The 14,623-nt window shown below is 44.0% G+C and overlaps 1 protein-coding gene across 1 annotated transcript in view; it reads left to right on the top strand.

Moving 5' to 3' along the window:
- Positions 1–14,623, top strand: part of LOC122745349 (LIM domain containing preferred translocation partner in lipoma) — a 684,962-nt gene that overhangs the window by 166,412 nt on the left and 503,927 nt on the right. The window contains exon 3 of the mRNA XM_043990587.1: positions 8,071–8,132. The gene's annotated coding sequence lies outside the window, so the exon portion shown is untranslated. The remainder of the gene's footprint in view (positions 1–8,070; positions 8,133–14,623) is intronic.

The raw sequence follows: 14,623 nt of genomic DNA, 5'->3' as shown, positions 1-14,623 counted from the left end.
AATCCTGGGGTTCTGTGGAAAGATCGGCATTTGGGAAACGGGAGCCTGTCCTTAAAGACTCTGCCAACTATGAAATTCTGTCTTTCAGGTTCTATCTCTCTTCTGCCCCCTCACATCAACACATTCTCCTGCATTTTCAAATGTCCATTTTTTTTTTTTTCATTGCTGATGACCATTCGGTCTTAGACCTCCCTAACTTGCTATTTGTTTTTCTTCCCTTCTTCTCTCTGGTTTGCTCTTCGTTGCTTTCTAAACTTCAGATCTATCTGCTTTGGGCTCCTGCTTGACTGAGTCGTATTTCACTCTCATCAATGATGGCTCTAGACTATGCCTCCAGCTTCATTTTCTTGATGACCCCCACCCACCTCTTCCTTATCTTTGTTGGGGGAAGCTAGGTGGTGCAGTGGATAGCTTGTTAGGCCTGGAGTCAGGAAGAGCTGAATTCAAATTCTTCCCCAGATGCTTTATAGACACTTACTAGCTATGTGACCCTGGGAAAGTCATTTCACCCTATTTGCCTCAGTTCCTTATCTGTAAAATGAGCTGGAGAAGGAAATGGTAAACCACTGTCATATCTTTGCCAAGAAAAGCACAAAGGGGGTCACCAAGAGTCAGACATGACTGAAATGACTCAACAACAACAAAACAACAATGTTTCTTGGATCATGCCTTTGAGAAAGGCTCACTTGCCTCATGAATTATTTGTCCCCCATTCTCATTCTCTCTCTCTCTCTCTCTCTCTCTCTTTCCCCCCCCTCTCTCTCCTTCCCTCCCCTCCCCTCCCCCCTCTCTCTTTCTCCTTATTTTCCTTCTCTTCCTTCTTAGCATTTATCCCCTCTCTTTGCTCCTTGATGGGCTCCTTTCAAATCTATCTTTCTTGGTTCTTTTCCATTGACCTGTCTTTTATTTCTGGGCAGTGTTATCTAGTATCCTGAACCAGTTTATTCCTGCCAGGCTCCTCTGCCCGACCCCCACCGCTATCCCATCTTCACCTAAAGTATCACTTGGCTCTATCTCTGTAGCTCTTTTCTGCCTTGCCATCATCATCTCCCTATCAGTCCCAACTCCGAGGCTCAGCTTATCTTTCTTTTCTCTTAAGCCGAACCTTTCTTTTCTCATTCTCAGTTACTGCTGCTGTTCCTGGTTTTCTCTCTGACAATAACCCTCCTTGGACAAGCCATCACTTGGTTTTCTTGTCTGCTATTTCTAAACTTCTTATCTGCCTCTCACCTAGGAGCCTGTAATCACTTTAAAAAGAAATCCCATCGTGACTGTGCAGCCTTTTCCTCTGACTTCATCTTGCCTTCTTCTGTTCTCCTTTGACTTCAATCAGCCATGATGTTCTCATTCAGAACACCTTCCAACCTTGCTGGGCTTGTGTCAGGACTTAGATTTCTTTCTGGGCCCCCTGGTGCCTTTCATCTTTGACATTGCCTCCATCCTTGATGGTCAAGGGCCTCCTCTAGGCCCCTTACAAATTTAAGTAGATTGCAGTGATCATGTGCTGTACTAGAATTTATTTCATTATTTCTTGAACTACTGGCATAGGCTGAGGCTGTTTTTGGGTCATTTTGACATTTTGGTTGGAATTGGATTGTCTCCACTGCTTGGCACAACAAGAATTGTTAGGCCCCATGCCTCCTGCCCTCTCCCCACTAGTATTATTCTTTTTCTCTCTCTCTAGTAGAATAGGGTGGTCTTTGCTCACTTCTGGGCTTTCATTTCCTATAACCACTCAGTTTGCCTCTGAATGAGGAGTGTTGCATAGTATACACGCCTTGAAGTCAGGAAAGCAGGGTGGGGATCCTGCCTTGGATGACAACCCAACCCCATAGCAGGTTCATATTTACAAAAGTTTTACATATATTAGCTCATTTTATCCTAGAAAGTTTGTGCTACGATTATCCCAATTCCTGCCTCAGGAAACTTGACTAGTGAATATCTTGAGGTTCAGATTTTCCAGCTACCAAGTCCAGCATAGTCTCTGTGCACGACACCCTCTCAGCCTTGGTTTCCCCATCTTACAAATGGGGATCACAATAAGTGTATTAATGACTCCTTCCATGCAGGGTCTCTCTGAGGCCAAATGAAATGTAGGGAAGCCCATTGGCAGCATTAGAACACTATAGAAGTTTCCACTGTTAGTAAGCCCTCTTCATAGAACTTTCTAAATAAATATCCTCATAAGAAATGGCAGTTTCTACATTAGGGCCAAAGCAATTTACGGTTAAAAAAAAATCTGATTAATTTCAGCACAATCAGCCAGGATGTCAAAAGATCTCAGTGTCGCTGATGGATGCTGACAGGTAAGGAAATTAAAATCAGAAGGGAAGCAATTAAAGACTGGCAAACATTCCTTTAATGAGACAACCAATTTGTTGTATTGCAGATCAGCAACTTGGGTGGGGTTAGGTGTTAAAGTGTTTGGTGGCCCCCTCGAGCAGAGGACAGGTCCCCTTTGTCTCCAGTGTCTCTGTACTTGACCAACATTGTTAGAAGTACATTTATGGATTCAACTTTGGATATCCATGGATTATTTTAATTAATCACTTTTTCCAAAAAATAGATATTTTCCCCTTGGCTTGATGGCATCCATAGATTGATCTATGCATCCATAGATTGATTTTATTTATCTTTATGCAAAGCTATGAGGGATGACTACCTCACTTGAAGACAACCAGAAACCCAATTGATCTTGATGGGCAGGAACACGTGGCTCAATCCAAGTAGATACCATTTAATAGGGATAAAGGAAAAGTCTTATAGGAGTTCAGAAATTTAATGCTGTAAGTAAAAGATGTAGGAATCTTGGCTAGATAAGAATTCATCTGAAAAAAATCTCTGGCTATTTTAGTGGACTGCAAGGTCAAAATGAGCCAATAGTAATAAGTGGATCGGAGACCATCCATGTGCAGAGTTTGGGAGAGATAAGTTTGGAACATTCTCAGAATGCTTTGAAGAGTAGCCCAGCTTCATCTCCACCCATCCTATGGTTTTAGACCTGTGACAATTTAGAGTTGAATTCGAATCCTGGTTGCAATTGAGGTTTGGAGTTTAAATCAATAAGGAACTCAGTGCACACCCATACACACACAAGCTTTCTCTATGCCTAGCAAGGCTGACATTTCCAAGCGCCTCTTCTAAGGACCTCGGTTTCCAGATATACTTTAGGACAGGGTAAGAGATGACAGAGTCAAATAGCAGCCACCACCGCCAGTGCAATAATTACATAAGATGAGATTTTGATTGGGATCCCGCCAGTCTCCAAAGAGCATGGCATCATGATATTGGAGCTGGCAGGGACCACAGACGTCCCCAAACATGGCATCCAAGGAGGGGCTCCTTCCTGATTCCGACGCCCCCTATGTACTCAGTGTGTGGTTTGTGTCTAGCGACTTTCCCTTTGCGTACATGCCGTCTGCCTCTAGAGAATGGAATGTAACCTTCCTGAGGGCAAGAGCTGTTTTATTTTTGGTCTGTTTATCCCCAGGGTCAAGTACAGTGCCTAGCCTGGAATGTAGTTGGCACTTCATCGAGGCTTGGTAATTGGCCTAGACCAGGGGTTCTTCAAACACCCCACCCACCACCATCATGGCAGTCTGGTGCAGCCCAAGGAGAACCCCTTATCTGAAAGATATTTTTAAATGAATTGAGTAAAATACATGGTTGTGAATATATATGTATATATATGTGTGTGCATGCACACGTTTATATACATTTACATATATATTAAAGTTGACAGACCCCCAGCTCACCCAGTCTTGCCCCCCCCCCATATTTTACAGATAAGGAAACTGTTGTCCAGATACATATTCAGCTCTCTCGATGTCTCCCCGGGAATCAAAGCCAAAGATGGGCTTCAGATCCAGGCACCCATTGACTCCAAATCCAGGGCTCTCTCTAAGCCCCTGCCCTGTCCTCTGGTCTGATTGGGGCCAGAAAGTCCTGACTCTGAGACTGATCCACTTTCAGGGCAAGTCCCATGGTCAGTTCTTTCTTTAGCTTCAACATGAGGAGTTTTAGAATGGATAGAAGGATTACGTGGAACTTGACCCTCCGGCAGGGTTCAACTAAGACAGATTTAAGCTGACATGTGGGAGAGACAGAAGGGTCCTTCAGGTTTTTTTAAAGTTCTAGTGAACTAGTTTTTAGTTGGTGTTGGCCTGTGTGATGCCCAACTTCAATCAATCAACAAACAGACATTTATTCACCTCTAACACCCAGCCAGGGGCATGTTAGGCTGTGTAAAGACAGACATGAGATGATCCCTGCCCTTCAGGAAGTTGCACTGTACTGGGAGGAAACAACACATGCACATCTAGTAAATGCAAGACACTTACACAGTATTTGTCAGGGTGGGGTGACTACCAGCTAGGGAATCAGGAGAGCTTCCTGTAGGAGGGGGCACTTTAGCTAAGCCTAATGGGAAAGTGGGAATGGTGAGAGAGGGACATTCATTCCAGCCTTCTTTCCCTCCTTCTCTCTTTCCCAACCAACCCTGTGATTTAAATGTAAACCATTGTTTTGTTGTGGAAACTCCCAGAAGGCATAGAGAACACTCTTCTGAAGAACCACCACAAAAAAGTAGCTCCAAGAATAAGTAACTGGTATTCCCAGGGGTTGGCCCTACCTTAGGCTGACCCAGCTCCTCCTTCCTCGGGAAGTTCTCAGGACAGAGCTTCCTGCTAAGTTGACTGTCAAGTAGTCCAACTTTCTTCCTCTAAGTGGAGGTAAGGAAAATGATGAACAAGGTGGGTCCGTGGCCAAGGAACCAGGTAATGCTTAGGCTCTGGACCTGAAGTCATTCACCTCCTCATTAGTCCTGGCATTCAGGGATGAGCATCACTTATGTCTCAGAGGGAAGAGTGGTGTGTGTCATATCCTCAGGGTCTGAGGGGGCCAGTCCAAGGCCAAGGTTGCATTACCAGATGCGAGAGCTCTCTCATCCTCTCCAAAGGATGACAACTCTCCACCTGGCTGGTGAGTTGTGACCACTGCTTAGAGCAAGGTGAGACTTTTGTGTGTGAGAGAGGTAGGGGCCACAGCACAAGCATCCCGTGGCTCGTCCTTGGGTTTGGGTATTTGGCCAGCTAGGCATTTTCAGCGGAGATATCACATTCTTCCTGCTTTCTCTTCCTTTTTCAGTGACCAGCTTGGGAAAGGCAGGTGAAATCCCCTGAGAATATTTGAGCTCCCCTCTCAGTGTGAGGCCCATGAACACTATGGCTACTATGGCAGAGTGATGGAAACCTCAGACCTCAGAACCAGAATGAGAAAATCTCTTTCTCATTGAGGGGAAGGCATCCGGTGGTGTTGGGAGGAGGCCCCAGCTCTGACACCTCTCTACCCGAGCTGCGCTCACCCTCTGGGCCGGGGGCCCAGAGCTCTCGAGCTGCCGTGTGGCCTTCTGGTTAAACCACAGCCAGGAGGTCCTCTCCCCCTTTCACTTGCTGAGGCTGCACCCTGAGCATGCTCGCACATCAGGGATGCGCACCATCACCATCCCTCCTGGTCTTCACAGCCTGCCTCCTCACACGGCGGGGCTGGTCTTGGGCTGGGAGGGAGAGAGCTCCTGTTGTCTGATCGTAGCTCAGTGACATTTTTGGTTTTGCATCATTTCTAGCCCTGTGTGTACCTCCTCTCCCCTGCTGCCATTCCCCGTAACACTCACTAACAAAAATGGAAACTCCAAAAAACTAATCTCTCAGTACAGTCGGACGGTGCTGTATGCGATGCTCTACTCCCATGGGCCTTCGCTTCTGCACAGAAAGCCCTGAGGTGTGTTTTCTGCTCTTCCTTCAGACCCAAGCTTGGTCAGTCGCAACATGTGTAATCAAGCAATGCTCACTTCATTTTTGTGGCTGTTGCATTTTGGTCATTACATAAATTCCTTTCCTGGTTCTGCCGACTCCCCTCTGCATCAGTTCATATTACTCTTTCATTGCTGCTCTGCATTTTTCACTGGCAACAATATTATCTTCTGTTTCAAATAGAATTCTAAGAGAAACTAGTACATTTTTTTCTTTATTCTCCCAATAGATAGGATATCCAAGTTTTTTAAAAAATAAAAGTATTTTATTATTTTCCAGTTACATGTAGAAATAGTTTTCACTATTTGTTAATAGAAGATTTTCAATTTCAAATTCTTCTCCCTCCCTCCCCTCCCTCCCCCCCCTGCCCTAGACAGAAGGCAATCTGATATAGGTTATATATACATAATAACATTAAACATATTTCTGCATTAGTCATGTTATACGAGAAGAATCAGAGCACAAGTTTTAAGTCATTATTTCAGTGTGTCCAAAAATCTGTGATCTTCTTGGTATAGGTATCTTTCTATCAAGGTAGTTCATGGACCTGTTCAGTGGTCTTTAGGAGTTTCTGGGGCCGGATAAATTGCTGTCCTATGATTAACCCAGTGATGAGCCTCCTGGTCCTTGAGTAACAGACATACTGTTGGTGGCCAGACCGATGTTATAGGTCTTTCCAAGCATGGCGACGTCCAATGGAGCTTCTTCCCTCCTGGTATCCACAATCGTGCCTCAGTTGGAGGAGGACTTGAGTGCGCACTTTTAAAAGAGAAGTTAATTAATTCTCTATTCAAACAAATTTGGACATTCTGCTCTGCAAATGATAGAAATGTAACACAGCTGGACACCTATGAGTATTTTAAAAATTAGCAAAAAATGGCCACCAGCATTTAATATTGAACTATTCATATATGCAAGGGCTTTGGGGGTATAAAAATAACAAGACTTGGTCTTTGGGGAGTGGACAATCCTATGGGGAAGAAAAAGCATGGGAGGGTGTAATAGACATATTATATTAAAACATTAAATGACACAGGAGAGCTGTCAGACACTGTGCCGCAAAGCTCCTTCTTGGTGGGGCATCTGCTGCCTTGCTGGGTTTCAGCTCCACCAAACAAAATGTCCCTCCCAGGATAAGCTCATCACCTCTAATCTCATTACCTGGCTACTGGATCAAGCCTTGACTGACACACCTCCTTCTGCCTCCTCTCTCCCCCTGTTTGAACTCCTCCCAATGCTTTCCTTCATTGTGGGCAGAGCCTGGCCTCCCAGATCTCTCTACCTGGCCCTGCCTGGCTTCAGCTCCAAGGGACAAGGTATCCTCTGCCTACTGATTTCTCTCCCCCTGCTACCTTTAAACCCTGTTTTCCTGCCTCCTTTTGTATGTTGTCTCCTTCTTTATATTGTAAGCTTCTTGAGGTCAGGGACAGTCTTTTATTTTATTAATTCTATCCCCAGTGTTTAGCACAGTACCTACTACGTCGTAGGAGCTTAAATGTTTATTGGATTGGATGGGAATTGGGGTGGGGGTGGGGACTCCATGGAAGAGATGGCTTTTCTGGGCTGGGTCTTCATGGAGAGAACCTGAATGATTCACCCAAAGAACCAAATTCTGAAACTTGAATTTCCCCCCCAAATATGGAGAGTCTTCCAATTAATTGTGGGATCGGATTCATCCTAATGTGTTCGTATAGGACATTCATCCTGGAGTAAGTAACCCCCAGCCTTTAGAATTTAGAATTCCTGTGTGAGTCCTTCCCAAGCCCCACTGGTTAGAGCATCCCCGTGATTCCTCTCCTTGGATGTTGTGTGGATCTTTATAGGCTTGCCGGATTCCCCACGAGACTGGAAGCTCTTGAGGGCAGGAGCTACTGGGGCCTTTTCTGTGTGTTCCCAACCTATTTGTGCTTGGTCACTGGGCCTTGGTTGACTGAAGAAGAGTCCCAGCTTCAAGTTTACTTTCCGTCATTTATTACCCACATGCCCTTGAGTGTCCGATTCCCCCTCCGAGCCTCGGTTTCTTCAGTTTTGTGATTTAGTTTGGACTAGATTATCTCCTCCGGCTTTCAAGCTGCCATGTGCCTTCCTTGGTTGGGATCGGGCCAGTGTCCCCTTTTTAGGGAGGAGGGCTGATGGTATTACACTAAACCGCTGGATTTCTGTTAAGCATGGACTGGTGGTTAACTTATCCATGCTTGTGCCCAACGTGGGCCATTGGGCTCGATGCCCTGATGCTGAACTCTCCCTCTTTCCTCCACAGCTGTGAGACGAGCCATTTGCTGACTCCAGTGTCCCCGGACCATCCGCTGCCGCCCCGCTGAGGTAAGGGCTTCTGTGCACGGCTAGGAGGTAGAAGGGACATCTTGGGCAAGGGTCCCTGGGGGAGAGGGGGCCATCCACCCACAGCCCTGACGTGGCCTTGGGGAGCTCGGTCTAACAGTAGATGGACTGCACAGCTGCGAAGGACACATTAGTGGGGTATGGTGGAAAGAGCCTGCATTGGGAGGCCTGGCTCTGACTCGCACTCACTACCCATGTGGGACTGATTTCCCTTTCCTTTTAGCACAAAGGGGTGGATGAGATGGTCTCTTTGGTCCCTCCCAGTGCTCTACAAGTAATCTCATAACCATGAGCTATGGGACGCTGGATGGGGGCTAAGAGACACGTTGGCTTCTCTTTGTCTTTGAAAAACTGAAAATAAATAACTGGGCAAGCTATTCCTAAAGCAGCTGGTGTCCACAAAGACCTTCTCACTGGAGTTGTGGTCCTCACGGATGCCTCGTTTTAAGTTTGCAAAGCACTTTGCATGTGTTATCTCATTTGATCCCCAAAAGAATCCTCTGAGGCAGGAGCTCACCCCATCTTGCTGATAAGGAAAAGGAAGTCAGACAAGGTACGTGACTTGTCCAGGGCTACTAATCGATGCCTGAGGCAGGATTGGAAGGATCTTGCACTGACCAGAGATTTAAGAGCTGGAAAGGGCCGCAGAGGCCATCCGGCCCAGGCCTCTTACTTTAGAGGGGAGGAAACAGTCAGATATCACGCCGCAAGGAGGTAGATGTGTGGTTGGCTTTAGTCTGTCCAACAGATGAGCTTAAAGAGAGAGGGGGTAGGGACCTGCCCCAGTGCGTAGGCCACAAGACACATTACTACACATCAGCTCCCCTGGTGGATTTTTTGTTGTTGTTGTTTTTGTTTTGTTTTGGTTTGGTTTTTTTGAGAGGCAATGGAGGTTAAGTGATTTGCCCAGGGTCACAGAGCTAGTAAGGGTTAAGTGTCTGAGGCCGGCTTTGAACTCAGGTCCTCCTGAATCCAGGGCCGGTGCTCTATCCACTGTGCCACCTAGCTGCCCCTTCTGGTGGATTTTGGGTATTTGGGTCCGACACATCCAGAGACCCCTGCTTTCCCCCCAACACACATATCATGCTCCTGCTTTGATTGGCCAAAGAGTCCTCTGGACAGGACCTTCTCTAATGAGAAAAGGTCAGAGAAAAGGCATTGGGGTTTTGTTTTGAAAGGTACACATTCATCATTAGATTTTGGAAACTACAAACCACAGAACCATCGAAAAGGCCAAGGGAATCGTTCAGCGTCTGCCTACAATGACTCCCTGTAGGCACACGCCTCTGAGGTGCTGATAAGAGCAGTAAAGAGTAAGGAGTAGTGAGCACGCCTCCTGGTTTTCCCCATCATTTTAAGGGCTCTTTCTTACATACTTTCCATGCTATAATCTTACTTGATTCCAAACAAAATTGTCTCCTTTTTTTTCTGATAAAAGTATTTTATTTTTTTCCAGTTACATATAAAGATAGTTCTCAACTTTTGTTTATACAGGCTTTCCAATTTCAGATTTTTCTCCCTCCCTCCCCTCCCTCACCCTCCCCTAGACACCAGGTAATCTGATATAGGTTATTTATATATATAAAACATTAAACATATTTCTGCAATACTCATGTTATAAGAGAAAAATTAGAGCAATGAGGAAAAACCTCAAAATAGAAAAACAACAGCACCAAAAACAAAAGAAATAATATGGTTCAATCAGCATCTATACTCCACAGTTCTTTTTTTTTTTTTTTCTCCTGGATTTGGAAATCCTCCTCTTCCATCATGAGTCCCCTGGAACTCTTATGTACCATTGCATTGGTGAGAAGAATATAGTCCATCACAGTAGATCAACACACAATGGTTTTTCTGTTTGTTTTTTGTTTTCTGTTTTTTAAAATTTTTTTTATTTTTTGGTGAGGCAATTGGGGTTAAGTGACATTACTACACATCAGCTCCCCTGGTGGATTTTTTGTTGTTGTTGTTTTTGTTTTGTTTTGTTTTGGTTTTTTTGAGAGGCAATGGAGGTTAAGTGATTTGCCCAGGGTCACACAGCTAGTAAGTGTTAAGTGTCTGACGCCGGGATTTGAACTCAGGTCCTCCTGAATCCAGGGCCAGTGCTCTATCCACTGGGCCACCTAGCTGCCCCTACACAATGTTGATGATACTGTGTACAATGTTTTTCTGGTTCTGTTCATCTCACTCATCATCAGCCCACACAAGACCCTCCAGGTTTCTCTGAACTCCTCCTGCTCATCATTTCTTACAGCACAATAGTATTCCATTGTATTCATATACCACAACTTGTCCAGCCATTCCCCAATCGATGAGCATCCCCTCAACTTCCAATTCCTTGCCACCACATAAAGAGCAGCTATAAATATTTTTGTACATGTGGGTCTCTTTCCCCTTTCCATGATCTCTTTGGGAAAAAGACCCAAAAGTGGTATTGCTGGGTCAAAGGGTATGCACAGCTTTATCGCCCTTTGGGCATAATTCCAAATTGCTCTCCAGAATGGTTGGATCAGTTTACAGCTCCACCAACAATGCATTAGTGTTCCAATTTTTCCACAGCTTCTCCAACATTTATTATTTTCCATTTTTGTCATTTTAGCCAATCTGATAGGTATCAGGTGGTACCTCAGAGTTGTTTTAATTTGCATCTCTCTAATCATTAGAGATTTAGAGCATTTTTTCATATGGGAATAGATAGTTTTGGTTTCTTCATCAGAAAACTGCCTGTTCATATCCTTTGACCGTTTCTCAATTGGGGAATGACTCGGATTCTTATAAATTTGATTTAGTTCCAGATATATTTTAGAAATGAGGCCTTTATCAGAAGTACTGGCCTCAAAAATTGTTTCCCAGCCTTCTGCCTCCCTTCCAATTTTGGATGCATTGTTTCTGTTTGTACAAAACCTTTTTAATTTAATGTAATCAAAATCATCCATTTTGCGTTTCATAATATTCTCTATCTCTTGTTTGGTCATAAACTGTTCTCCTTTCTAAAGATCTGAAAGGTAGACTATTCCTTTCTCTCTTAATTTACCTATGGTATCACCGCTTATGTCTAAATGTCTCCTTTTTTTAAAACATTGAGACCCAAAGAAGTTTGTCTGACATCTTCCTCCTCCTTCCCCTCTCTTTATCATAGCTAACATTTATAGAGCACGGCAAGATGTGCAAATATGTTATCTCTGTTGTATGCAAGAACAAACCCCCAAATCTGATATGATTTTAGAAAGAAATTTGTTCTGTCCTTTAGTAGAGCAGATCAAATTGGAAAGGAGCCTCCCATCCGGGCTCTGGAAGCTTTGTGTGTCTGTGTTTTGTTTTTGGTGGGGCAGTGGGGATTAAGTGACTTGCCCAGTGTCACACAGCTACTAAGTGTCAAGTGTCTGAGGCCGGCTTTGAACTCAGGTCCTCCTGAATCCAGGGCCAGTGCTTTATCCACTGTACCACCTAGCTGCCCTTGGAAGCTTTGTTACATAGGATTTAGGGAACAGTGCCTGCCCACCCACCACAAGTACCCAGGTAAACAAAGTGGCTGAGACGTCAGCTCTCAAAGCCAGGTAGATTGAGATAGATAAGAGGCACAGTAAACATTGAATACAATTTGAGTAATGCCAAAGCCCAAGGGACCCCAAAACACAACCTTGGTGAACCCATCACAAGTCCAGGATGTGGTAACTCCAAACAAGATTGCTTTGGGTAGGTCTAGGACCTGGGGGAACCCAAAATACCTTGTGGTCATCTCCAACATTCCTTGAGAGTTACTGGGGTCAGAGCCATTCTTGGGGCAGAAGACCTTAATTACATAACGTTGGATTTAAACAGCGTAATAATATTTCCTGGACAATATAATGAAGCATTTCCCCCATCTCTTTATCCTTATTTAGCAACTAATTATTAACTAGAACCAAGGCTCTGTTTTAACAGACATTTTGAAAGCTACTGATAACCTTATGAATATGATAAAATTTTGTCACCTGAAAGAATTCAGGATGTGATGTCTCACTTGTTTAATGACCTTATAAATAGCCTGGACTTATGATAGAGAGGAGAGAGATTTTTAATTTAAATGTCTTCCTATAACCTGTTGCTGACATCTAGATCCCTGTTCTTAAAAGGCTAGAGTTCACTTTTTTTCTTTATCTTTTTTGGCAGGGCAATGAGGGTTAAGTGACTTGCTCAGGATCACACAGGTAGTGTCTGAGGTCAGATATGAACTCAGGTCTTCCTGAATCCAGGGTTGGTGCTTTATCCACTGCGCCACCTAGCTGCTCCCCGAGTTCACTCTTAAAGGTTATCAGTAATTAAGGATATTATCTATAATCTTTCATTGATTTGCTTCCCCACCTATTTTCCCTTTCTTTAGTCAGTTCAGTGGTTCAAAGGATAGAACAGTGAACTTGAATTTAGGAAGAGCAGAGTGAAACTCCAGCCTTAGATACTTGGCAGCTATATGTGATCCTGGGGAAGTCATTTAACCTATGCCTGCCTTAGTTTCCTTATCTATATAATGGGAATAAAAATAGCATTTACACCCAGGGTTATTGTGAGTTTAAAATAAAATATCTGAAAAGTGTGGAAGCATGACATAAATTTTAGTGGCTATCATTATTAATATTATATCAATAAATAATACAAATACCATTTATATTAATATTACTATTATTAACAATGTTGTGGGCAAAAAATACTTTGTTTCATTTTAAATCTCAGTTACCGTTATTAATTTTGCTCTTTCTAATCTTCATTAAAACATACTTTTGAGGGGACAGCTAGGTAGCACAGTGGATAAAGCACTGGCCCTGGATTCAGGAGGACCTGAGTTCAAATCTAGCCTCAAGACACTTGACACTTACCAGCTGTGTGACCCTGGGCAAGTCACTTAACCCTCATTGCCCTGCAAAAAACAAAACAAAACAAAAACAAAAACCCCAAAAGACCCCAAACATACTTTTGTATCCCTAACTCTTAGTCCAGTCTGGCACATAAGGGATTATTGGTAAATGATTGAGAGATGGCTATTTTCAGGGCAGTAATGAACCCAGAAAGGGCTGGGATGCCAACTCCTTTAACAACGCAGTCAGTAATGTAAGTTGCTTCTAGGTAAGGGCTCCTTCTTATCCCCTCACTCCCAAATGGCTCATTCTCCTCCCTTCAGAACTCATGCCACCAGTTGGGAAGGTCTTGGTGGCTTGAGACTCACTGCCTGTGGTCTGGCTGTTTCTTGTCAGATGGCCCTGCTGGCCCTGCTTTGAGTAGTGGCCTCTCCTGGCCCTTTCGGCTCTGAGGCCTGCCTCTGTTGTGAAGCCCATTGGGTAGCTCTTGGCTCACCACAGTCTTGATTCCAGCAGCATTGGGTTCTCGATCAGACACCTCTGGTCTCTCATTGGGGTTGCGACCTTCATCCGTGGCTCTTCCCTCATTGCTAGCACCTTCTTCCTACCAGTTACCGTGCCAATCATTAACTAGCACTTACAAAATGCCCATGATGTGCTCCGCTCTGGGAATACACAAATGAAGATGAAACATTTCCTGCCCTCAGAAAGCTTTGGGACATCTCAACACATGCCCAGAAAGATCATTAAGAATAATTGTAGTGGGGAGGGGGTGGGTACACTTCTCGGAGGAACTGACACTGAAGGTGACCTCTAAGAGGAGGAAGTGAAGAGGGGGAGGCATGGAGATGGGAGATGACTTGTTGTGAATTGGGTATTCCCCCAGCCCTTGCAAAGGGGGATGAAAGAAAGTAGAACAGACCCTATGACTCACTGGACATTAGAAGCATCCTGTTTGTTATGCCATATATAGTCCCTGCAGAAGATGGAAAATGAATGCCTTCTGGAGAGTGGCAGAGGCCAAGGAAGTCAAAGTGAACATTTGCTGTGCATTTCCCCTCCACCCCAAGCTTTCCCTGTGAGCCTCTTCCAGAAATGTCCACCGCTGTCTTGTCCTATAAAGGGTCATCCTCCAGTCAATTACTACCAATGGAGTCATTGAATGAACTGGTTCATTCTTGTCTCTTTCTTTTGCTATACATGTCATCTCCTCTGATGGAGTGTAAGCTGCTTGAGAGAAGCTTTGCTTTCCTATCCAGAGTGCTGAGCACACAGGAGGTCATCAATTCATGTTTAGTGACTGATTTTATATATATATATACACATATATAATACATTATATATATATACACACAATTTACATATAGTTATATATAGTCATAGATTATGGCAATATTAAGCTTGGGTTTTATAAATATATAAATATAATAAACAAATAGTAAGCTTGGGATATATGTATGTAGATGTATATATATATCGTATATGTACATACACATATACACACATACATACATACTTGTTTGTGTGTGTATCCCAAGCTTACCCTAAGTTGATCTAAATGGTTTAATGAAGCCTAGAGGTATGTCTGGAGGGCTGCCCTTATACACAAAATAAGAGATGAGGTGGAGGCATTGGGTGGGA

This window comes from Dromiciops gliroides, chromosome 3, assembly GCF_019393635.1.
Source record: "Dromiciops gliroides isolate mDroGli1 chromosome 3, mDroGli1.pri, whole genome shotgun sequence".
NCBI classification, from domain to species: Eukaryota; Metazoa; Chordata; class Mammalia; order Microbiotheria; family Microbiotheriidae; genus Dromiciops; species Dromiciops gliroides.
The sequence above is the reverse complement of the archived record's forward strand: the minus strand, read 5'-3'. Positions and strand labels throughout refer to the sequence as shown.